Source organism: Canis lupus, chromosome 2, assembly GCF_048164855.1.
Source record: "Canis lupus baileyi chromosome 2, mCanLup2.hap1, whole genome shotgun sequence".
Taxonomy (NCBI): domain Eukaryota; kingdom Metazoa; phylum Chordata; class Mammalia; order Carnivora; family Canidae; genus Canis; species Canis lupus.
Window position 1 is genome coordinate 2,732,939 of NC_132839.1, and position 25,964 is coordinate 2,758,902.

Below are 25,964 nucleotides of genomic sequence, written 5' to 3' on the forward strand. Positions count from 1 at the left end.
TTTTTTGACCAGTTTTTCCTGTTACAACTTGAAGAACAAAACACACTATCACACACACCCACATCCCACACACAAAAACATTGGAAATACTAATTTCTTGGTTTAAAGTTATAAATACATTAACTATAAAATATTCAAATATTGAACAGTATGCAAAATATACTGAAAAAAATGAGAGCATTTGCCTTCTTTTCCCTACCTTTATTTGTGCTCTCATGCTTAATTTTTCTCTCAGGAGGTAGCCACACTTTCAAGTTTGTAGTCACTTTTCAATCAATTTCTAGTAAGTCCCTGAGCTGTTGACTGAGCTTTAGAGTATAGAAATTTGGAGACCATTATTCCAAACCATAAGGTCATTTTAATCAAGTTGAGCTGCCATAACAAAATTCCATAGACTGGGTGGTTTAAACAACAGAACTTTGTGTCCTAACAGTTCTGGAGGCTGGAAGTCTGAGATTAGGGTGCCAGCATGGTCAGGTTCTAATAGGAACTCTCTGCGGAGGGCTCTCTTTTTGGTTTGTAGATGACTTTTATTTTGAGCAGGACAATTTTCTCATAGTACTGAATGTCTTCTCCCTCATTCCACCCATTTGTCTTTTTTTTTTTTTTTACTGTCTCTAAGCCACAGTTTTATATTTGTTAAATAGGAAAAACAATATATACTTTTCAACAAAATGTAATTTAAAACTGAAATGAGAAAATGGATATAAGGTCACTTTATTAACTGCAAAGTATTCCACATTAAGTAACTTAAAGTAACCATAATGGGGGTGCCTGGCAGGCTCAGTTGAGAGAGCACATGACCCTTGATCTCGAGGTTATGAGTTTGAGCCCCATTCTGGGTGTGGAGATTACTTGAAAAAATAAACAAAGTCTTTAAAAAAGTATACTGGAGGGGTGCCTGGGTGACTCAGTTGATTAAGTGTCTGCATTCGACTCAAGTCATGATCCTGGGGTCCTGGGATCAAGTCTAATTCCCTCCCCCTCTGCCTTTCACTGTCCCTATTAACCCCCCCCCCAACCACCATGTGCTCTCTGTCTCTGTCTCTCTCTCAAATAAATAAACAAGATCTTTAAAAAATACTCCAGGTGCCTGTGTGGCTCAGTTGGTTAAGCATCCGACTTTGATCTCAGCTCAGGCCTTGATCTCAGGGTCATGAGTTCAAGCTCCATGTTGGGCTCCACACAGGGCATGGAGCCTACTTCAAACAAACAAACAAAGTAACCACAATAAAGCAACTATTATAGTCTATACCTATTGGCTATAATAACAAGTATAATGCAGAAAAGCTAACCAACTATCTTATTTTGAGATCTTCCTAAGTAAACCACATTTCCTTCATTCATTGTGTGTGTTTTAAACATCTTGCCAAAGTTTAAGTAGAAAGATTTCCTGATGTTGGAGACATGTTTATCTAGGAAAGTTTGTGCCCACAGAAAAAGTGACACAATATGCCTGGCATCATTTTGCCTTCTGCACACTGTGAGCCCAACATGGGGATTAATCGCAGTAAGAAATTGTGAGTCTCACAAGAAACACGGGAAAAAAATCAATAAGGAAAGCAAAAATCTGCTACACATTGTGCACATACATTGTTGATGCCAAATTCCTGCTTTTGATACTATAATTATGAACAATGGAAATAGTGGGAGAATTGGGTAAAGGTTACATTGCAAATAATTGTGGATCTATAATTATATCAAAACAAAAGGGTAAAATAAAGTACAATTACCTAAGAAAGGAAAGAGGCTAGAGGAAAAAAAAATAAGAGCTGGGAAACACATCATTGATAAGTAGCGTAAAAGTAGAGGCAAGGAGGTAATCGGCTGTTGCATTTTTAAAGGACTTGCACCACCATCAGGGTAAACAGGTGGCATCAGTGAGAGGTGTGGAGAGATGAGCTGTAGTTTGCAAAGCCATTTGGCTCTCACTCACATGTGGGATTCAAGGGGACACTACCAAACAGACTCTTTTTTCTTTTAATAATAAATTTATTTTTTATTGGTGTTCAATTTGCCAACATACAGAATAACACCCAGTGCTCATTAAGGAAGATTAGGCAAATATCACCGACGGGCTAGGCGGGATCACAAGGTGAAGGTTTGGGTGGAGAACTGATGTCAATACCATTCTCCCTGGAAAGGGCAAAAAGGTTGATTCTCTTGGGTTGTGCCTTTTCTTGTTTCCATCTGACTGTTCCTCTCTGTTCCTCTAATCATGCTGAAGCCAATGAAGAAGCAAAGAGGGAGCAATTAAACTAGCTAGAGGGAAAGTCCTCTCCACAGATCATTACTATTGATTTAGGAAGGGCAAGTTCATGTTGATGAAATTCTCAACATCACAGGCTGGAGGCAGTTTTTCCTTTATATTCCCATTGTACCAACTGTCTCTCTGTTTTATGGCCTGAAGAATATTTTGTCTTCTATTCTGGTTATTTTCTATTCTCTCCCCAAGTAAAATATAAACTCTTTAAAGGACTTTTTTTTTTTCCAAGACATTTAGAATGCTTTCATCTTTCTGGTTAATACCACTTGTATTAGTAACCACAACAGTGTTATTTTTGGCATCTCACATTAAACTAGTCTGTGAAAATTCATTTCTTAAAGGATCGAAGTGAGACGAGAAGGACAGGAGACACAAGAATATTAGGTTTTAAATATGTTTTATATATAAATATATATATAAATATATATGTATATAAATATATTTAAATATATCTAAAAGCTCAAAAATCAAAACTGAACTCTCTGCCTGTTTGCAGCAAAAGTAGCACAAACTTCAATATTTTGGCTTTGATCCCATGTCTCATCAGCATACTGGGTTGGGAATTGGTGAAGAAAAAGATTTTGTATGTCCAAAGTGCTCTTGCCTTGATAATTCATTTGAGTATTAAGTGATGCGCACATGTCCTCTCATACTGTCATTGAATCCAGGACATATGTGCTAAAGGCATTTCTCCCAACTACGCAGGAGCATTCAGCTTGAGCATCAAACCGTACTCTTGCAGTGACTCAGCTGAGGGTTGCCCGATTGAGCAAAAAAAGGGAAGCTCCTCTGCCAGTGCTCCTGCGTGACCAGTACACCAGACTCACTGGACACTTTCACTAATAGTGGAAGGAATGTACCAGTTGATAACATTAGCGTTTTCAATATCCAGCTCTCTAGCAGTTACTGAAGTATTTAAGAGGACTGGACACTTTCCCAATGAAAATCCCCAAGAGGTTTCTCTTTCTCTTTCTCTTTCTCTTTCTCTCTCTCTCTATCCCAGATCATCATCAGTAGCAGAAGTTTCTATTTTTTTTTCTTGAAAAAAAAAAGTTGCAATAAAATCTGCTTTCTTCTTAGCTTCAGCAAAGACAATAGTTCTTTCATCACCTATGTTTTACAGAATTTCTGCAAGTTTGCCTCTGTTTCGGTACTAGCTAAGTTGGAGAACGGTCTGCTGATCATCTCTGTGTGCTCCGCCCCAACCTGTGCAGCAGCCACGGATAATTCAACTTTCAAAACTCCCCAGCCAGACTTTGAATTTCCTCTGGAAAAAAATTTCACAGAGCATAAATAAGGGTTTGATGTTCTTTTAATGGCATTCCAAGGCAGAAGATAAACTTCTTCATTTCTGGTCCAAAATCCATAACTAGCATGCAGACAGCTTCATCTAAAATCAAATATTTCAGTTATCTGAGGCCAAGTTTTTCTTTGTCTGTGTTATCCATTAGTCTCTCAGGAGTAGCAAATAATACATCATAGCCTTGTACTATCTGAAAGAAAGGAAGAGGATATCATTCTTGTTTGGGTACTGTAAGGAAACTGATACAGCTCTTTATTTTATTTTATTTTATTTTATTTATTTATTTATTTATTTATTTATTTATTTATTTATTTATTATTTGAGAGAGAGAGAGAGAGAGAGAGGAAGAGACCCATGGAAGAAACCCATGGAAGAGACCATGGGTGGAGGAAGGAGCAGAGGGAGGGGATAAACAGACTCTCCACTGGGCAGGGAGGCCAATGTGGGGCTCGATCCCAGGACTACGAGATCATTACCTGAGCCAAAGGCAGACACTTAACCAACTGAGCCACCCAGGCGCCCTGATATAATTCTTGGTTTTATCTTTATACATTCGTAGAGATAGGGATTATTACTTTCACTTATATACAGTGAGACAGAGGCTCAGAGAGGTTAGAAAACTTATAAGTGGGAGAGGCAGGGTTCCAACTGAGCTCTGTTTGATTTAAAAGTTCACATATCTTCCGTTAACGCTGAGTCCTCTATATTCTAGAGTTATCTGGGACTTCATTAGCTTGCCACAAAAATTTCTTGACTTGATGGAGAGATGAATGAATCGATCATTGAAAGAAACCATCTGAAATTTTATGAACAATGTTAATCTGAGAAATAGAAATGCCACGGCACTGCATTTCTAAGTGGCCCCATCTCTTTGCATTTGCTCCAATCTTCCTATGAAGTGAAAAGAGAACCAGTGTGCTCTGGTATATCTACAATTAGGACAGACTTCAGCCAAAATTGGAAGGCAAGTGAAGTGAGACTTAGATGCTCTTCTTTCTCTCCACTTGGTGGCTCCTGCTTAGTACTGTCGATGTAATCACTCACAGACCTGAGTCTGGGCCAACCTCCAGAATCATCTCTCATTCACTTGGTTCTCCAGTCCTAGCTGCTGATGGAGCTAAGAGGAGTCAGCTTACCGGAGAATTCACATGAGGGAGTTTAGTTCATGGAATTTGGAACCAAATAGACTAGTTTCAAAAATAACATATGTCCTCCACTTATTAGTTCTGTCACTTTGGGTAAGCGACTTAACCAATCAGTCTAAAACATTTTGAAAATTGATTTTATTTATTTATTTGAGAGAGAGAGGAAAAAAAAAAAAGAGAGCATGAGCAGGGGGGAGAGGGAGAAAGCAGGATCGTGACCTGAGCCAAAGATAGACACTTAACCTCCTGAGCCACCTACACACCCCAGTCCAAAAGTTTGGAATATAGAAATTTCCTCATGAGGCTGCTATGAGGATTAATGATGTAGATAAAAGGTGAGGCTCAGATATCTATCAAGATATAGCTACTTTTCATAGTTTGTAGATGGATTTTTGGAAACTATCAGGCCTTCTCAACCACCACCTTGGAAATAAAGGGCAAGCTCCCATGAACGTGATGAAGTTTTGGAATATAGGTGAGGTCTGGAGCTGACGACCAAGAAAGAATTCTTGAGACATCTTTTGTGCAAAATGGTGGTTTTATTAAAGCACCAGGACAGGACCTGTGGGCAGGGAGAGTGGCTGCCCTGGGCCTTTATGAGGTGGCTGATTATATACCCAAGAGTTGGGGGAAGTAAGCAAAAGGGAGATTTCAAAAGGATTTTCACATGCTAAGGAGGAAGATACTGGAGGCCTTGCCATTGTCAAGTTAAAGATTGTTTTTCCCTCTAGCTTTTGACAGGATGAGCACTGGATGTCTTACTACATGTTGGCAAATCGAACTTCAATCTAAAAAAAAAAAAGGCAACTGGAGGCTTCCTGAAGAATTTCACACGCATCCCACCCTGGGTGGGGTCCTTTGTGGGATATCAGCTGTGCTTTGTCCTCAGCTAGCCCTGCTCCCTCATCAAAAGTGTTGGGACACAGTTCTCCGTGAGACTCTCATGTTTCTGCAAAATTTGCAAGTAGAACTAATTGCTCTTTCATTCCAGATTAACCTTTTACAGATATTTGTAGAGTGAGAGCCTTAGAAGATGGAATTAGCCTTTCCTTGTAGAGCCAAGTAAAGGTTTGCTTGTTTGTTGTCCAGCATAATAAAGATGTTTCCCTCTGGGGCAAACATTGGCAGGTTTGTTCCCGGCTCATGAACAGATTCAGGTTCTCTGGGCTCAGAGTTCTACTCCATGCTCTGCATGCACCCGGGCCCTCTCAGCCTCAACACCATGGGACTCGGGAAGCAAGGAAAACCAACTCGCAGTGCTTGCGGTGCTATGATTAGCGAAGTCTCTTGTCTCTAGTGCAGGATTCTCTCGTCTTCTGCCAACATGAGTATGTGACAGACTAACTTGTCAGGTGAGAGTAGATAAAAATTCACATCCTTTACAGTTCTTGACAAAAAGCATGTGAAAACATAGAAATGTGCTATTGTCAGCCTAGATGGGCTCAGAAATCTCTTCTGACTGGGGGGGTGGGGGGTAGGGGGAGGAGGCTGAAAGAAACTACCCTGGAGATGTGATACCTGATGTTAAGTCTTGAAACACGAGTACAAGCTGGATGAGTGAAGAAGGCTAAGAGACGTGACGAATTCCGGGCAAAAGAAATAGGATACAGATGTGCATGTTTGTGGGAAATTGGAATGTTAGAGCTTGGATTGCAAGGGGCTGGACTTGGCCGGAGGATCTACAAAGCAGTTTGGGAATATGCTGAGAAAAGAAGGAAGAAAAACTGATTTCTAGATTTTCTGCTCTACTAACAGTCTCGTGTGAATAGTCTTATTTTACTAATACCACTACTTTCTTGGGTAGGTGTTACCAGCTCTAATAAAGAAATTAAGGCTCTGAGAATTTGAATAATTTCTATAAGATTGAAAAGCTAATAAACACGAGAACAATGGTATAAAACCAATGTTCTTTCCGTACCATCTTCAGTCACTTGGTGAGGATTTTTAAATTTTTATTCTGGAGGTAACATCAGGAACCATCAGTCTTTTTACTTTTTGTTGTTGTTGTTGTTATTTTCTTTTTCCCTTGGATAAGGATCATCTGGCAAGTATAACAGTGGTTATGAGATCATTGTGGTGATCCACTTGAGCATTTTTAAGGGGCCTGAATTGGGTAATGAAAATCATGATGGAGAGAGAGAATAATTCATGGAGTTTGGAAGTATAGTGTATTATAAAGGTGAAATGATTAAAGAGAAGAGCAGAAGTTTATAGCTTGGATGACTAGATGATTTCAATAAACTGGACTAGGTGATTTGGTGGAGGAACTTTGAGGGACAACATTATGAATTAAATTTATAAAATATATAATATGGCAAAGAGTGAACTTCTGATGGTGAAGTTTCAGGCAGTTTTTGCTTTGTGGAAGTTAAATTTTGAAATTAAAGATGTTCAGTTTTTCATGGAGTTGACGAATTATTTTTTCATTGGCAATTACAACATAATAATTAAAAAATTTAAATTCTACAGATATGAGACAGCATATTGCAGAAATAGTTTCTAGTAAGAAACATGAACACACACAAAAGAATGTTTACGGGAATGTTAATTTGCGCATTCTACTTTTTACTGTACTTCATTAAGAGTCTTTTTTTCTTTTTAGACTTCTTGTCTATTCATTTGAGGGGGCGGGGAGAGCGAGCACGAGAGCACAAGCAGTGGGAAAGGGAGAAGGAGAGGGAGGAGTAGACTCCCCAGTGAGCTGGAAGCCCTACCTGAGGCTCGATCCCAGGACCTAGAGATCACGACCTGAGCCAAAGGCAGACACTCAACCATCTGAGCCACCCGGGTGCCTGTAAAAGTCATATTAGTAATGTGGGGCACATGGACTGGTCAGTTGGTTAAGCACCTGACTCTACTTTTGCTTTCTTAAAAAAAAGTCATATTAGTAATATTATTTCAGATTTTTACTGAAATAACAGTCTCTCTTCCTGACTAAACAATTTTGGCTCAAAACAGTTGGCAGAGTCCTCCTTTTCTATACTTTCTGATCAGCTCTTTCTGAGACCCCCTCCAAAAACTGATTCCTTAAAAATATTTGAAGGGTGGTGCATGTCCAGGAAAAAAGACTAAAATTTCTCTAACTTTGGTGGTTGACTTTACTTATTCTTTTCACTAATTTGTAAGAAGAAAGCCTGAATGATTCATACCATCTATGGATTTAAATGGGTTTCTCCTATTACTCAAAAAAGATGTAGCTTTCTTTTGAAAATGAAAAAAAAAGAATATTTCCTTTGCAAAACTTTTTGTTGAGCAAAAAGATTGTGTATATGCACACAGCAAGTTTCAGATCATTGTTTAGTCAGAGCTCCAGTTAACTGGCTGATTCACCACCAGCACCAATGCCAGGATCATTTTTCTCTCTTAATGATGAGGACAACCAGCTAAATGTAAACCTGTGTTCATTCATCCAGGTATGAACCTAGTAACCGATTCATTCTTAAGTTTTTCATGCAGAAGCACACGCACGCACAGAAACCAAAGAGGAGAAGGGTAATAGTAGTGAAAAGGGAGCAGTTATAGGATAGAAATAAACACTTGAAGGGGTGATTCTTCATTATCCTGCCAGTGTAGTTTGTCTCTCAAATTCCTACACAGAAATAGTCTCAACAGCAGACAGTTTGAATGCTTGAATATGAAAGTCAGAAGTAAGGCTTCTGCAGCCCTAGCCCTGCTGCTTTCCAAAGAACATGGCTGACAAATGTATTATGGTCTGGTTCCGGTCAAACAAAATTCACTTTTTGCACCAGTTGCTCATACCATGCTCTTGCATCACCCAGCTCACACCCTATTGTAAGGGCATTGCCATTGTCAACAGAGAGTTCAAAGACCTAAGCCTTGATGATTTTAAAATCACCAAATATTTGGTGCTTTTCTTCTGTCATTTGGACTTCATCTTTGTGTGTCCTACAAAAAATTGTTGTTTTACTGACGAAGCCCAATGAATTTCATGACATGAACTGTGAAGTTGTTGCAATTTCAGTGCATCCCCTCTCCATCCATCTTGCCTAGATCAACACACCAAGGAAGAATGGTGGTTTGGGCCGCATGAACATTGTACTTTTGTCAGATTTGACTAAACAGATTTCCTGAGACTACAGTGGGTTGTTAGAAGGCCCAGGTAGTTGCTCTCAGAGGACTTTTCATCATTGACCCCAGTGGAGGCATCAAGCACTTGAGTGTCAATGATCTCTCTCTCCTGGGCCACGGTGTGGAAGAAACCCTCTGCTTGGTGAAGGTGTTCCAGTTTGTGGAAATCCACGGAGAAGTCTGCCCAGCAACCTGGATTCTCCTACAATCATGCCACATCCAACTGCTTCCACAGAATACTTTGAGGCGGTTAATCAGCAGATCATCCCATGTGCACCCACAGCTTATCGCACCATGAAAGAGCCACAGTTGGAATTCATTTTTAGTATTTTAAAGATGATTATTTACAGAAGACAAAACACCAATTATGCCTGTATTCATAAATAATATTCTAAATGTTTTCTTTTTGTCATATTGGGTAAGGCTCTTGAATGTACTCACACACACAAAGTGTCCTTTATTGGTAACTTCTTGATGGCTAGCTAGTTCATAGAGCACTAGTTGATGTATTTCTTGGATTGTGTCTTCAATGGGAAGAGGAAACATTCTTCTTTCTTGGCCTTACCTGAAATTTTATGTACACCAGAGTAGTACAACAAATACTGAAGCTTCTGATCCAGGGTCCTGAAATTTTCTTCTTGAATTTCTTTGTACTAAACTGAATTTTCTTTTAAGGTAACGAAGACCATAATCATACGTAGTTTTAAGGTGTTAACATTAGTGGTCTATTTTAACTCTTGCAATGCATGTATATCTACTTGAAACAAATGTGAATCACGTTCTTAAAAAAACCATGGTGGCAAAATGACTTAAGTCATCATGCATGTTTCTCATCCTTGAGATTAACATAGTTATTTTACTTATTTGTTAGCTAACATAGGGTCTATCTATAATTCTAGGTATTGATTGGGGGTAATTATAAAGGATATTTATTGAATCCAGAGTTGGCATCCAAGCCTCAGTTTTCCAGTGCTTAGCACAATGCTTAAAAGGGACAGAATTAAGTTTCATTGAATGAATAAATGAATTATTAAAATAGAGTGATAGAATAAATGTGCGAATTCATTCACAAATTCAATGTGTACACATTTAGTTTCAGATACAGGACACAATTCTAGACTCTGGAGATACAAAAATTTAACCCCTGCCCTTAAAGACATTACACTCTCAAGAGACAGCAAGCAATACTTGAGATAAATAATATGTGGTATATTAAATGGAAATAGTAGGTAAGTAAGAAGGCATAGGGGATAGGGCTTGTCAGGAGCATTGGCCATTTTAGATTAGTCAGCCAAGGAAGGCTTTATATAAAGTTTACATATGAGTAAAAACCAGAAGAAAGTGGGAGCAACATGTTCAAGGTATAAGGAACAGCAAATGCAAAGGACCTTAAAGAGGTGTATTAGTATTTTAAAAGCATCAATTCCTTTTAATATTTTCTTTATATTCTCAACAAAGTACTCTTTCAAATAAGATATCATTTGCATATAATAAAATGCACCCATTTTAAACGTGGCGAATGTAGTTTATGATGTCATATGTTCCATAAGTTCTTGAATGTTTGACCCCCCCCCCAGATATAGATATTATCTTAAAATAGCCAAACAAACTATTCAGGAAAAAAGCATCATCCAAATAAATGAAAGGAGTCTCTCTTACACATATTATGCTGGGTATATAGTAAGAACATCAATTTAATACAAAAGGTCAACAACTAAGTAAAAACATTACGTGTCCAGTTCCCATTTTTTAGATCATCTAGTGTTTGTTTTTATAATTGCCATAATATGCTTAATCTTTGATTTCTTGAGGTAATCTTTCAGACAGTTGTTTTGTTATGTATACAGTAAGCAGGCACTAGCCACAGAGAGCTGGGGAGCACTTGAAATGTGGCTTGTGATGTGCTCTACATGCAAAATTCACATTCAATTTCAGAGACTTTCAGGAAAAAAATGTGAAATAACTCATTCATAGTTTTTATAATGATCATATGGTCTGCAATGATAATATTTTGGGTATGTTGGGCTAAACAAAAAATATCACTAAAATTAATTTTGCCAGTTTCTTTTTAATGTGGCCACCAGAAAATTAAAAATTACACAAGTAGCTCACATATTTATGGTGACGTTACTACTTTAGACACAAGAGTTGACTCCTCTCCCTGACTTCTCGGTAACATACTTTTTACATTTTCATGTTTTAAAACATTCACGTTTCTTCAGTTTCTTCCTGCATTTGATTTTTGAGATCTATCAGGTCATTTAAATTTTTTTCTCTACTTTGTATTTTATGTTTAAATATTTGCACATGTATATTGGTGACCTACGTCAGCCAACAGGTTACAGGAGTCTAAGACACTAACATCCCTAGAAATCAGGCATTTTCTGAAACTGTGACACCCTGCCAGGACTGCAGGCTCCTTGGGGAGATTTACTTCGCTGTGGCTTTCAGATTTGTAGAGCTCACCCACAGAGAGAGTGTTCTCATCCATTTAGCCTTTTTCTTTTTTTTTCTTTTTAAAGATTATTTATTTATTTATTCATGAGAGACACAGAGAGGCAGAGACACAGGCAGAGGGAGAAGCAGGCTCTTTGCGGGGAGCCCAATGTGGGACTCGATCCTAGGACCCCAGGATTACACCCTGGGCCGAAGGCAGGTGCTAAACCACTGAGCCCCCCCAGGGATCCCCTTCTTTTTTTTCTTTTCGTAAAATGTACTTGTGGCAAGCATAGCATCATTTATAGAGAAGCCGAATCCCTGTCGCACACCTGAAAGTAATGGTACGTTGTGTGTCAACAACGTTGTTGTTTTGTTTCATTTTCTGTTTTGTATTAGAGAGGGAGAGAAAGAGAGAGGAGTGAGGATGGGCAGAGAGAGGGAGAGAATCTTAAGCAGGCTGACATGAGGCTTAATCTCATGAGCCTGAGGTCATGACCTGAGCTGAAATCAAAAGTTGGCTGCTTAACCAACTGAGTCCTACCCAGGCATCCCATGGCTTGCTTTTTTGTTTTATTTATGGTATTGTTTGTCATATAGAAATCTCATATTTTATTGATCTTTTTTTATGATTTGGAGATTTTTAAAAATGGATATATAATTGACATAACTGTGTGAGTTTAAGGTGTACAATATGTTGATTTGCTATATTTACATATTACAATATGATTCCCCCCATCATGTTAGCTAACACCTCCATGACCTCACATAGTTATTATTTCTTTTTCGTGGTGAACACATTTAAAATCTAGCCTTTTAGCAACTTCAAACTATAACCACAATGCTGTACATCAGGTCTCCGAACTTATTCAGCTTCTACTACAACATTCCCGCAATTCCTCCACACTTCAGCCCCTGCTAACTACCATCATACTCTCTGTTTCTATGAATTCAGCCTTTTTTAGATTTCACACATAAATGAGATCATTCAGTATTTTTCTTTCTTTGACTTATTTCACTTAGCATAATGCCCTTAAGGTTTATCCTTGTTGTTGCAAATGGCAGGATTTCTTTTTTCCTCATGGCTGAATAACATTCTCTCTCTCTCTCTCTCTCTCTCTCTCTCTCCCTCCCTCCCTCTCTCTCTCTCTCTCTCTCTCTCTCTCACACACACACACACACACACACACACGTATAATAGTTTATCCATTCATCCATTGATGGGCACTTAGGTTGTTTCCATATCTCGGCTATTGTGAATAATGCTGCAGTGAATATGGGGGTGCATATATCTTTCTAATAGCCTGTTTTCACTTCCTTTGGGTATATAGCTAGAAGTGGGATTGTTGAATCATATGATCATTCTATTTTTAGTTTTTTAAGAAGCCCCCATACTGTTTTGTATAGTGGCTGTTTTCTGTAGTGGTTCAGTTTACATTCCCCAAATTCAACAGCACATACACCATGACCAAGTGAGATTTATCTCTGCAATGCAAAGATAGTTCAACATATGCAAATCAATAAATGTAATACACTACATTAATTGAAAGACAAAAATTATATGACCATCTCAATAGATGCAGAAAAGACAAAATATGACATCCTTTCATTATAAAACCTTCAAAAAATTGGGTATAAAAGAATGTGCTTCAACACAGTAAAAGCCTTATATGACAAACCCACAGCTATATCATACTAATGGTGAAAGGTTGAAAGCTTTTCCTCTGAGATCAGGACAAGACAGGGGAACCTACTATCACCCCTCATATTCGATATAGTATTGGAAGTCCTAGCTAGATCAATTGGGCAAGATAGGGAAATAAAAGGGATCCAAATCATAAAGAAAGAAGTAAAATTGTCTTTATTTGCAGATGATATGATCTTCTATGTAGGAAATCCTGAAGGTCAACCAAAAACTGTTGGGACTAATCAACGAATTCAGTAAAGTTTGAGTCTTACTTTAAAAATTCCTACTTATAGTTCCTAAAAATAATCTGATATATTTCCCTTTTTGGTTTTCTTTTTTCTTTTGTTTTTCCCAATGTGAGGCTTGAACTCATGACCCTGAGACCAAGACCTGTTCTGAGAACAAGTGTCAGACACTCAACCAACTAAGCCACCAAGGCGCTCCTTTCTTTTTGGTTTTGAATATTCTATTCTTTTAACTTAATCTATTTTTGTGAATGGTGTAAAGTGGGAATCTAATTAATTTCCATAAATTCATGTTATATCTCATTGAACTCCAGTGCTATTTCATTTACAAAATTCTTATATCTATTATAAGAATATTCTTATATACATAATATATATCTTTCTATTGGCTATTTTGATCTATTTGTCTACCTTGCATCAAAACTATTTAAATTAATATGACTTTATAATATAACTTGATATCCAATAGGATACATTATTTTCTTATACTCTTTTTACTCAGAATTGTTCTGATTATTCATGATGCTTAAACCATCCCATATCAAATTTAGAATTATTTTATGTTCTACAAAAATAATATTTGATTAAAATGAAAGATAAATTTAGTGAAAGTTTCTATCATTATGATATTGAGTCTTCTCATTTTTTTAAGTCTTCTCATTTATAAACATATCTCTCATTTGTTTATTTTATTCTTTTTTTATATTCCAATACATTTTCAGATGCCATATCTACATTTAAATGATTTGCTTCAGTTATTTTCAGTTAGATTTCTCTCATAAGTGTGCTATATATGATTAAGAAGACTATATTATTTAATTGCTGGTTTAGAGGAACCTATTTTTGTACATTGACGTGGTATATAAGAATGTTACTGAGTACATCCTTTAAGTGAAATAGTTTGACTTAGATTCTTTTCTGAGCCATTTTTTAATGCTTTTAATAATCTTACTATGTCTTCACAGAGCTTCTATAGTTCTTATTTTAGCAGTTTACAGAGAGAATGTTGACTTTATAAGGAAGTATTTGCATTTTTCACCTACTATGTGTGTATATTTTTATGATTCATACACTTCATTGTCTTTTCCTTTGACATGTGCCTTCTTCCCTTTTCCTTGCTGGTTCCTTTCTTGTTCATAGTCATGTTAAGATGTCATCCATTCTTAATAGATCAATGATCTGTTGAAGGATAGTGTGAAGGAGGTGCTAAAGGATTGAGTAAGTCAACATACTTGAATTTTTTTGAATACTTTTATGGACAGTACTATCTTATGGGTATATCTACACTCTCAAAGATCAGGTATTCTTTCTGGCTGATAGTGAATTCTTATATCTTAAGAGTTCTTTCTATGGAGTTTTGCATTTGTTTCTAAAATAATCAGCTGAAGAATGGAATGCATTTTGGTTGCATTCTCAACATTTCCACATTGAAAGTCTACTTTTTGCAAAGATGGCACACCTTTATGTATATCTTGCTTCTGCCCTTCTTTGGAGTCAAATGGGACTCAACAATGCACTTTCAGGCTTCCTACCCTCCCAAATCTTGACTTTCCAAATAAGAGATAATTAGTCCAGTCCCTCAGAATGTAAAACTTATTTTCAGAGAACTGTGTGCCTGCCCGAGGCCTACAGAGATTAAATTCTCCTTGTTGCTTTCTCTCCAATTTTTACTGCTATCAGCAGCTCTCTGCATAGTTTGATTTCACTAATTTCTCTTGTTTAAGTTAGTTTTGCTTTCTGATTTTTCGTTATAGCTGTTTTTATTAGCATTTAGTGAGGATACTGAGGTGTTAATTTCATTAATAGATAGCTTTTAACTGGAAGTCAAGAATGTTTCCTTTAAGAAATTATGAAGTCGTTATGGAGTTAATATTGTATATATGTCCTTTCTAAGTTGTTACTTTAAGAGGAATATCTTTATATTAGTACAATTAAATACTAAAATTTGCTTCATTTTTCACAAGTAATGAGCCTCTATTTTGATGGTGAAATATTTTGGGGGGTTCAGTGTAACTACGTGGTCATTTCCACTATCTATAAATGTATAATACTCTTGCCTCCACATGTATAACTTACTTTTTATAAATTTGAAATATATAAATATTAAGAAAATTGAAGGTGAGGTATAAATCTACTAATGAGAAAAAAATCCTTAGATTGCATTGTGGTAAGCATTTTTAGAAATTTCTATTTGCTCTCTTCTATTTTTTTCTAAGCAAATGGCTCTTTTTATAGATTGAATGATTTTATGTATTTATTTGATACATAGAGAGAGAGAAAGAGAGCATGAGCAGGGGGAGGGGAAGGGAGAGGGAGAAGCAGATTTCCCACTGAGCAGGGAGCCCAACACGGAGCTCGATCCTAGGACCCTGAGATGACCTGAGCCAAAGGCAGATGCTTAGCTGACTGAGCCACCCAGGTGCCCCATATACTTCCTTTTTAAAAAATTTTTCATTTCAAGCCCAGTTAATCTACGACGTAATATCAGTTTCAGGTGTACAATTTAGTGATGCAACACTTGCATACAACTCCTGTTGCTCATCACAGTAAGTGCCCTCTTAATACCCATAACCTATTTAACCTACTTACCCGCTCCACCACCACCACCAACCCCCATCCGTTAACTATCAGTTTGTTCTCTATGGTTAAGAGTCTCTTTCCTTGGTTTGCCTCTATTTTCCCCCCATGATCGTTTTGTTTTGTTTTGTTTTGTTTTTTGTTTTGTTTTATGTGGAAGCTCAAGTATTGTGCAGCCCTGAATGAAACTGTTGGGTTGGGGAACAGATTCAGGTGTGGTATGAGGTAGGTCTAGGTCTTCTTGTAACCCTGAGCATGTGACATTCTTAGATATTCAGGGACTTCATAACATTTGTAACCTTGGAGATCCTTGTGCTCCCTAATCTCCTTTACCGTGAATAAAATTCAGTTTTTCCTTTCATATAGGTGTATCCTTACGTGGAAGCAATCACCGCAGGAGATTATAGTGATAGCTTATAATTTTTGCGACATTTACTAGGTGCCGAGGACTCTTGCTAAGTGTTTTATGTGCATTTTCTCATTAGGGGAATACAATGAAATATATAACGTAAGTGAACATTTTATTTTCATTTTGCCAGTTAAGAAGCTAGTGCTTAAAGAGGTGAAATAATATGGATAGTAAACAATAGATTTTAAACACCTACCCATTTCAGTCAGTCTAAAAAGTACATTTAACCACTTTATTATTTTGCTTTATTTTTATTTTATTTTATATATTTTTTAATTTTGCTTTAATATGAGGGGAAAATGCTGAAGGCAACGTGAGGAAGAAAGCTCTTTTTTTCTTGGTGCTCATGAAGACATGCCTCAAGCACGTTACCAATTTTTAATGTGAAGTATCTGATATAGTAATTTAAGAAAACACATTCTTGCATCATTATTATCTGTTGAAAGTGTTTATATCATGATACACTATGTTCAGTGTGCTATCACCCGCTTACTCCTATTGTTGAAGGTAGCAGTAAATTGTTGATGATTCAAATAAGCACGTGGCAGGAAATGAGGAATGCACGACATAAACCATCACAGATACTGTAATTGTGAGTAAAATTTTAAAAACAAAACACTCATTTTAATATTTTTTCTGACTTGATTACGTTGAACAGTTATGTAAAATCTATATCACTCACTATATACTAAGATAAAATTGCTGTGTTTTCAGTTATTCTTTCCTGATCTTTTTTTTTCGTTTTACTGCCCTACTCATATTAATGAGTAAAGTATTTACTCAAAGTGAACAAAGTTACTAAAAAATGAGCCATATTTCAAATTACTGCTTCCTTTTTTTCCATTTCTGATCTGTTTTGCTTTTCTTCACATACTTATGTGTATGAGTAAGCTGACACTGCTGTTTTTTAAGCTGCTGCCTCTTTGTCCTTGTCTACTTTTCAGTTAAAATTCACAGAAATATAGAGGAAAGCAATAATAACTTGGAAGATATTGTGAAACATGGAAATGTGGAGAATTATGTAGTTTATTTCACTTTGTTCCATAATAGATTTAAGAGGACTTTCGGAAATACATGAGGAATACGAACATTAGCAATCAACAACAGAATCAAGAAGACACTATGAAAAATGCTATAATGAGAGAAAAAAAAAAGATAGGAAATAGGAGAGGGAGAGCAAAAAACATAGAAGATAAAATATAAAGATCTCATATATATTTAATTGAAGTCCAAGAGGTATAGAAGAAAAGGTATGGGGAAGAGGCACTATTTAAAGAGATAATGATTGTTGAATTCCTAATAATGATAGAAGATATCAATATGCAAATTCAGAGGCCAAAAATACAAAGCAAAGCAAATAAAAAGAAATCACACCTAGAAATATAATGTGCAATTGCTGAAAGCAAAAAATAGAAAAATCTCATAAACAGCCAGAGAAGTAAGATGGGCTACTTCATATGAGTAAATGTAACATTAAAGATGGGTTTCACTGTTGACTCAGGTCATCTGCTTTAGAGTGACAAAGAACATGATAAGACAAATAAGTTCCCTCAGCATGGGCTCATTGCCATATTTCAGTTGCTGAATGCTTTCTAGAGTAAATATCCATTCCAATGAGAGCAAGGTACTGTCCCCCCCTCCTTTTTTTATGATGACAATGATCTGATGTAATTAATCTACTTTGAGTTAGAGTTGGCTACCTGAGAATTTTACACAAAATTTGGAAGACAAAAGTGAAGCAGCAGCCATTACTTTCTGAGGGTCATCAGATCTGGCAGCTAGACGTGCCTGATTCCCTAAATTCTCTTGCCAGACCCAAATTATCTAATTAAGACAGTTCTTCAGGAGGGTTGACTCAGCTCCTTAATGAGCTTTCTCTGACCCACTAATAGACCTTTCTCCAATCTCTTACGATTGCCTTGGGGAATAAATAATTTATTCTATGATATTCATAGTGGTTTTGTTTTGTGGTTAAAACTTTACTAACACAGAGAAAAGGTACAAATTAGAAATATCATGGGATGCCTGGGTGGCTCAGCAGTTGAGCATCTGCCTTTGGCTCAGGGTGTGATCTCGGAATCCCAGGGTCAAGTTCTACATGGGGCTCCCTGCATGGAGCCTGCTTCTCTCTCTGCCTGTGTCTCTGCCTCTCTCTCTCTCTTTCTCTCTCTCAATCTTTCTCTCTCTCTCTATGTCTCTCATGAATAAATAAATAAAATCTTAAAAAAAACAAATTAGAAATATCATGAATAAATAAAGGGATATCACTGCAGAAATTTAAAAAAGGTAATAAATTATATAAACAACTTTCAGCCAAAATATTTGAAAACTAAGATGAATTGGGCATAGTTCTTGAGAAACAACTATGAAAACTGATACAATATGAAATATACAATCTAAATAGCTCTATACCTATTTTTGAAAAATTGAATTCAATGGAGAAGAAAGAAAGGAATTGAATTCAAAACCAATAATCGTACTCAGTAGTAACTTCCAGGTTCAGATAGTTTTACTGGTGAATTCTATCACATAATAACAATTTTATGTAAATATTGTAGGTAGTAGTTTATGTAACAATTTTATGTAAATATTAAGGAAAATATTAACAATTTTATGTAAATATTAACAAGCTTACACAAATATAGAGGGAGAAATAACAATTTAAACTCTCAAAAGATAAACAAGGCTTCAAGACATGTATATTTGATTTTAATATCAATTATTAATAGTTAATATTAATACATATACACACATATATGTACATGTGTGTAACTATCAATCTAACTATAGATATATGAAACAATCACAACTTTACAGAATAGAAAAGAGAAAAAAGAAGAATTTTTTCCCCTGAATTATTTCAGAGTAAGATGCAGACCCAATGCCTCATTGACCCTTCAGGCTGCTGACCAAGAAAGTTGGCAATTAAAGGAGACACCATGCAAGCAGAGGCAATTGACATTGAAATATTGACCCTGAAATAGAAGTACTTTTACACAGTGAGAATGAGGAAGAATATGTTTTGTGGCTACATAATCTGCTTGAATTCCTCTTCATACTGTCTTGCCCAATTTTGATGGTAAATGGACTGGTGCCGTAGCCATAGCCTGAGAAGGGTATTAAGACCAGAAACTTTGACACCTCAATTAAGATAGATAAGATGAACAGAAACTTTTTCGGATGACTCAAAGAAAGAGCATTTGAAAGGTAAATGAGATAAAATTTGACTAATAGAAGTAAGTGCTATTTGTCTCATATAATAAGCAAATGGAATTAATTGATCCAAAAATTACTATAGATAGGAAATACCCATCAACTAAAATGTCTTGGTAAATTTAGAAACAGAAGACGTGGCTTCTTAAAAGAATCAAGGATACACCTCTTTAAAAATCGTCATTGAGAAAGACATCCTTGCCTTGGGGATTACTGTTGACCACAGATCATTTGATTTGAATGTCCATTGGATCCAAATCACACTTTAGTTTTTATATTCTTAAGCACTTACATAAAGTCAGATTAAATGTTCTAATCAGACAATTTTTACAGTAGTGATGTAATGACTTGGTGCTTAAACCTTTAATTCCAGATATATTTGTATAATCATCACTCCCTTAATGCCAGTAATTGAAGAGATTTGCCAAGTTTTTCCTTATATGGCATTCTACTCCTTGTACACTGTGAAATTTATGCCAGCTCAACCAAACAATTTATGATATCTTAATTGTGTAGACAGAATTGTTGGGGAGTTTTTCTCACATGCAGCAACAGGTTGTAGGTAGTAGTTTATGTTTTTTGCATGGCAATAATTTGTATTCTTTGGCACTACAAAGCTAAGTGCCAATAAGAAGGTCAAAGGACTTAGGTGCTACAAAGAAGTTTCGGTTACTAGTTAATGATATCATCATGCTGGCAAGATGATAGGATGCTTCCAAGAAACGTTTTTCTGAAGGAAACTTTAGAGTTCTAATGCTATATTTTGTCTGATAGTCTGACATCATTGGAACCTCTTTACGGTACAATTTCTAGCTCATCTGAAGTTTGTTATGAGACATAATTATTAAAAATCATGTCCTAATATGTATTATAGGGAAATAAACTAGAATCTAAGACTGATACTGCATGTCACCGCAACAATTCTGCTTCTAGACCCCCAACACTTGAATATCAATTAAATTTAAAAGATATCCAAATTTCTAAAACTTTATTAATATACTAAACATTTAGAACTGTAACATTTAGTGAGATTGATATCATAATCATCCTCATCCTCATCATAATTAGCTGTTATTTATTGTGTACTCATCATATTCCAGGCATTGCTTTAAGTAATTACTTTTATTACCTCCTACAATCATCTCAATAGATTTATGACTTAGGTATCATCATTATCATCATCCCCATTTTAAAGATGAGGGTGCTGAGGTCGGAGCTGTTAAGTAATTTGCCTAAGGATACACAGCTAGTAATAGCAAAGCTGGAATTCAAAATCAGACATTTTATATATTTGCAAATGACATATCTGATAAAGGGCTTGTATCCAAAATATGTAAAGAACTCATAAAACTCAACACCCCAAAGACAACCCAATTTAAAAATGGGCAGAAGACATGACCTGACGTTTCTCCAAAGAAGACATACAGATGGTCAATAGACACTTGAAAAGATGCTCATTGCCACTTATCATCAGGGAAATACAGATCAAAACTACAATGAGGGATCACCTCACACCTGTCCGAATGGCTAACATCAAAAACAACAATAGGTGCTGGCAAAGATGTGGAGAAAAAGGAACACTCCTATACTGTTGGTGGGAATACAAACTGGTGTAGCCACTATGGAAAACAGTATGGAGGGTCTTCAAAAAGATAAAAATAGGACTACCCTATGACTCAGCAATAGTACTACTGGGTATTTACCCAAGGAATACAAAGATATTAATATATGCACCCCTATGTTTATAGCAGGATGATTTACAATAGCAAGATATAGAAGCAATACAAGTGTCCATTGATTGATGAACAGATAAATAGGGTGTGTGTGTGTGTGTGTGTGTATGTGTGTATGGAATGTTATTGGCCATAAAAGAGAATGAAACCTTTCCATTTGCAACAACATGGATGGAGCCAGAGGGTATAATGCTAAGTGAAATAAGCCCCTCAGAGAAACACAAATACCATATGATTTCACTCACATGTGGAGTTTAAGAAACAAAACAAATGAACAAAGGGGAAAAGAGAGAGAGAGACAAACCAAGAAAGAGACTTTTTTTTTTTTTTTTTTAGATTTGTTTATTTGAGAGAGAGTGTGGGGAGGGGCAAAGGGAGAGAGTAAGCAGACTCCCTGCCGATGCTGGCTCAATCTCAGGACCCTGAAATCTTGACCTGAGCTGAACCCAAAAGTCAGTTGCTTAACTGACTGAGCCACCCAGGAGCCCCAACAGACTCTTAACTATAGAGAAAACACTGATGGTTACCAGAAGAAGGTGGGTGGGGCTATGGGTTAGTTAGTGCTCATCACAAGTGCACCAGCTGATGTATGGAAGTGTAGAATCACTATATTGTACACCTGAAACTAATTACACTGTAGTTAACTAACTGGAATTTAAATTAAACGTAAAGAAAACAAAGTTAGAAAAACACATCAAAAATCAGACATTTTAGTATATGGATTCAGGAGCTTTAATAACTCTCAGCAACACAGTAAAATCTTCATTTTTTAAATTATATTCAGTATTCTATTCTATTATCACTATTTTTCCATTATATTCATTATTACATGTCATAGTGTTTGACTCTCAATATTAGTTTTTACCTTTGTCTTTACTGTGGAAAAGTTGGAGTCAGGCACTTGTCTTCTTACACGACAAATTGAATTGTCCAATTGCTTAAAGATATTATATTTTTGTTGGGGTATACAGCTGTAATTTATGTTTAAAATTAAGTTGTTTAAGGAAGAAGGACAGTAAGGATCATTTATAGAACTTTTATGTTATCTTAAGCAAATAAGAGTTGAAATTTCTGAGACTAGGGAGATGTGGCCTGAATTTCATAACTTAGATCAAAATTTATCTAATCAAGTTACTTCATTCCCATATTACTCTTACAGATCAATTTTAAGTCCCTTACAGCTCTTTGAAAGGGCCCAAATAACTGAAAGATCAATAATTTTAACAAATTTCAGTCAGATTTACTTGGCTGGTATTAAAAAAAAAAAGTCCAAATGACTTCTTTTCCATAATCAGGTAAAAGAATGCATTTTATACTGTATCCTATTAAGCAATCATATGTTCAATTTTGGTTAAAATCTACACTCCTACTGGTTTCATGCAGAGGACAGTGAAGATCTCTGGGATGATATAGCCATAAAACTGAAGGCCCCTACCATGAATGGAGGGAAATCACCTCACATCTGAATGGTATAAGCAAAAAAATTAACTTCTAATTTACTATGCCACTGAATAAAATAATAATTAAAATATAGAAGTAGGGAAAATTAAGTGAAAAACAGTATAAATGAGCTAAAGTATTCCAACATTCCCAAGAGAAAGTCAATAGATATTGGTTCTTTTTTGAAAGATTTAATTTATTTATTTGACAGAGAGAGAGCACAAGCAGGGGGAGCAGGAGACAGAGAAGCAGATGCCCCATTGAGCAGGGAGCCTGTCTGGAGGCTTCATCCCAGGACCCTGGGATCATGACTTGAGCTGAAAGCAGATGCTTAACCAACTGAGCCAATATCTAGCACCCCTAGATATTGTTAAAAATTGAATAAATGAAGTAATGGAGGCATAACTATCTAAGGTATAAATTTGATGACAATCACCAGGAAAACAAACTAGAAACAAATGTCCCTGAGACAACAGCACTATCTCCCTGTTCTGAATTTCAGTGCCTTACTCTCTAACTACCACATTCTAATTCTGTAGTTCACTTCCTTCCAGTAGCTTCACTCTAGTGATTCTTTGACAATCCCTATCTCTAATCAGATGTAAAAAAATGGAGAGTTTTGTAACTATCCAATGCACATGATGTATTCAGCCATTAGAATGAGTCATTCAGGAGTGGTGTTATTTTCTCTATGTCAAGTTTGTTTGAAATTTCTGGAAATTGCCACAGTGTTTTTTTACCTTCCTCTCTCCACATATGTCTTAGTCTAACTTAAAAAAAAAGTAGAGTTGTTAAGCTCCTGTTGGTAAAGTGTTATAAAGCAGATAAAAAAATCTATTAATAAACTTGGTTCAACCTAGGGATAAAGGTATTAAACACATACATACACAGACACACAGTTTACTGCTGGATTTTTGTTTTCATCAGGCCTTATATGGTTTCATCTATGTTCTTTCAAAATATAGATATTTCAGATATTTATCATGTTCTTATTTTATAAAAATATCTGAAGCCATATCATTCTATTCCTAAAATGATTAAAAGTGGATATGTCTTGAAAGCAGGACTGAAGACTGATAATGTGGTAGGAGTTGAAAGAGGGCTTTTTAAAAAATAAGTTTTGTGTCCAATTATACTTCTGACATTTACTACAGGTGTGATTTTAGACAAATTATTTAATATCTCTTAACTGTAGTTTATTGAAAATATAATAACTACCTCATAGCTCTCTAAAATATATTATGTTCTAGGCACATGGGGAATAAAATAAACCCCCATTGAGTTTAGAAAAATATGTATTTCAAGCAGTCTAAGCAGAACAGTAATGTCCCATTTGATGAATCACATTTTAAAAAAGACTTTTACTTATTTAATTGAGACAGAAAGAGAGCGCAAGCGAGCAAGCAAGCAAACATGGGGGGCAGCAAAGGGAGAGGGAGAAGCAGACTCCCCACTGAGCAGGGAGCCTCAGGGACTTGAACTCAGGACCCCAGAATCATGACTTGAGTTGAAGGCAGATGCTTAACCCAATGAGCCAATATACATGTGCACAAAATCATTGGTATATATGGACAAATTTATATATAATCATAAAATATCATCTATATTCATACTCTTCTATCTACTTTTCACTACTCTTTAATAATCTTACTCTATTTCAAAACCACTTTGTCTTTAAGTAGAGGAAATCTTTTAATTACTGTTTTTTAAAAATAGAATCTTTAAAGGGGAAACTTACTACTACTTTCCTAAAGACCTGTTTTAATTATGAATAGTAGAAACAAGATTGGAATCATGATTTCCTGACTTCTAACTCAGCACTTTTTATAAAGTTTGTGCATTATTATAAGTATTAGTAATCATGATTTTAGTTTGGCTTTTGCCCAAAAGGTAAATATCACTATGGTGTTGTAATTGAAACCATGATAATGTATGGAAGTACATTTTCAGGGAGAATGTATTAAATGCACTAAAAAGAAGACTTGAATCATGATCCTCAGAAAGACCAGCACTTAAAGGAAAGACAGAACAGGATTCAAATAGAGAAGAAATGGCCAAAGAGAGAGGAAGCAAACCAAGGGAGCAAATGTAATGTCATAGAGGGCAAAGGATAGGAATCTTTTTTATTTTATTTTATTTTTTTATTTTATTTTATTTTATTTTATTTTATTTTATTTTATTTTATTTTATTTATTTTATGTTATGTTATGTTATGTTGTTATTTATTTATTTTATTTATTTATTTATTTTATTTTATTTTATTTTATTTTATTTTATTTTATTTTATTATTTTTTTGACAGACAGCAGGGGTGGGAGGGAGTGGACTATAGGGAGAGGCAGACAAGGGAATCTTAAGCAGGCTCCACACCCAGTGCAGAGCCTATCACATGGCTCAGTCTCACAACCCTGAGATCATGACTGCCAAAATTAAGAGTCAGACACTTGACTGAGCCACCCATGTGCCCCAGGAATCTTTCATCTAAACAAACAACCAAAAAAAAGAAAAACAAACAAACGAATAAATAAAGTAATCTAAAGGGTTCGATTACATTAAAAGAAAATGTGCATTGGGTTTAGGAACAAAGAAAAATCACTGGTGTTTCAGGCATGAGAAATTTCTATGGGGTGGCAGGACCAGAAGGTAAACTGTCGTGGACTGAAAAGTGATTTGAAGTGGAGGTGGAATCATTGTTGCTAAGACTTTGATTTGCAAAGAAAGGAGAATGGCGGGGAAGTAGCTGCGGAGGGTGTAGGGCCATGGGGAAATTTGTTTTTTAGCTTTTGTTTTAAGATCATAGAAACTTAAAAATATTTTTAATATCAATGAGAACAAACCATTGAAGTGGAAAAATTTGAAGATACAGGAAAAAAAATAACAGTGTAGACGAAGGAGGTCTCTAAGTGAGGGGGCGTCCAGAATGTCGTTGTCAGTGCACCTTATATAGATGGATGATATTTCCCCAAGCAGGAGAGAAGGGAGAAAGGATGGTATGGATGTAAATGTGTAGATTTTGTGGGGGAGGGATTTTGTATAAGATGGATTTTATTAATTTTGAGAAATATTTGGGAAGTTTAGAGGGATTAAAGATTTGACTCAAACAGAGACCACAGAAAATAGAAACAACAGCAGTAATAACTAATAACTGATAAACCTAGGAGAATTCTCAGATAGCATTAAGAATTGAACTATAATTGGAGAATATTAATTTATAGTGCCATTTAAAACTACATAGTTTTGTAATTTTTTACAGTAGTAATAAACAAATGAGTAGTTGGTATAGAATCAAAATCTTAAAAAAAAAAAAAGAAAAAGTACAAACTGCCTATTGACATGTGCAAACAGGTATGCAATTCAGATAAATTGGGAGGCTTTCGAAAATACCTCTATACCACCTGGTACTGAAAGTTCACTTAAGCAGC

General features: G+C 35.9%; 1 pseudogene; it reads left to right on the forward strand.

Moving 5' to 3' along the window:
* Positions 1–1,452: 1,452 nt before the first annotated feature.
* LOC140610926 (thioredoxin-dependent peroxide reductase, mitochondrial pseudogene) overlaps positions 1,453–25,964 on the forward strand; it is a 77,037-nt pseudogene continuing 52,525 nt past the window's right edge.